Source organism: Gossypium raimondii, chromosome 10 (assembly GCF_025698545.1).
Source record: "Gossypium raimondii isolate GPD5lz chromosome 10, ASM2569854v1, whole genome shotgun sequence".
In the NCBI taxonomy this organism is placed as follows: domain Eukaryota; kingdom Viridiplantae; phylum Streptophyta; class Magnoliopsida; order Malvales; family Malvaceae; genus Gossypium; species Gossypium raimondii.
Window position 1 is genome coordinate 51177018 of NC_068574.1, and position 1660 is coordinate 51178677.

The window sequence follows — 1660 nt, forward strand, 5'->3', positions numbered from 1 at the left end:
CAACATATTCGCATTTCGTGCTAAAATGCCCATGTATCCTGCTAAAAGTCGATCTTCTGATCCAACAGGCTGACCAAAACTGTTTCGTCCAACTTTGACACGCTCGACTGGATCTAACTCGTATAACTCTCTAAGTAGCGTACGTCATCGACCTCTGCGTGTCCCACCATTTTCAGCTACAAATGGTATATTATAATATAAGAATTTGAAAATGAATCAATTATAAGTCAACATGCATGTAAATTAAATGTAAAATTACTTTGAACTTCTATAGGATCCTCAGGTGTAATCGGAACATTCGAAGATCCAATTGCTGTCTGTTGTTCAGTACTATTTGTTTTTGTTGAGTTTGGATCATTTTGAACAATGCTTCCCCTTAGAATTTTTCTTCTAGACATTTTATCTGCAATACACATAAAATAGTTGAAAACTTAATAACTAATTACAACAACAACAGCACATATAAAATAGTTGAAATATATAATAAGACCAAGATTTAAATTATGATATTACATATAATTAAACAATCGTAAAATCTTACTACATCATTATTCGTAAATATCTTCATCTGTATCCTGACGAACCCATTGAAATTGTGCACTAGTACTAGGGATATTATAATTTAAGTTTTGTTCTGGAAAGGCAAAGTTTCTGATCTATCGTCGATGTTATCTCTACTTCCACTGCCCATGTCAAACAAGTCTCTAGGGATGTTATGGAGTACAACGTACCAACCCTCATCAGTTGGATCTTTTGAGTAAAAAACAAGTCTCTGTGGCGTTTTCCAAAAAAAGCCACTAAAATTCAAATTCCTGTAACGAAACGGCGACGTTCTGAACATTTTGTAATACACATTTGTGGCGTTTTCATACTAAACGCCGCTAAAGCTTACAGTTTGCGGCGTTTTAAATAAAAACGCCACTAAAGAGTTCAAATCATTTAAGAAAACGACGCCGTTTTCGTACACACAAAAATTTATGGATTTGTGGCTTTTCTATAAAAACGCCACTACTGCATACATTCTGTGGCGTTTTTCATAAAAAACGCCACTAAAATTCAAATTCCTGTGGCCAAACGGCGCCGTTTTACATAATTTTAAACACATTTTTGTTGCGTTTCTGGCCCAAACGCCACTACTGTAAATAATTTCCAAATATTTAATAATTTTAAAAAATTAAAATATCATACAACAATATGACAATATTATTTTTAATTCTATTAAATGGGAAATTTAATTTTTAGTGATGGTATTTTTATTAAAATTTAAGGTAGGAACTTAATCCGTAGATAGTGTTTGTATTTTTCTAAAACATCAATTTAAAAATTTAATTCGGTGAAGTGAAGTTGTAATTTTCAAAAATACTAAATAACCTAAACCCTAAACCACAACCCCTATCCTGAAAACCATTAACCGTAAACTCTATTCCTTAGACATTAAACCTTAAACCCTAAACCCTTAACCCTTAACACTAAACCCTTAACCCTTAACCCTAAATTAACCTAAACCCTTTTATCCCTTCAACCCTAAATCTTAAACCTATAAATCATAAACCATGACCCTTAACCCCTAACACTTACACCCTAAGCCCCAACCTCAAATGATAAACCACAAACCATAATACATAACCCTTAACCATATCCCCTAAACCTTCAATCATAA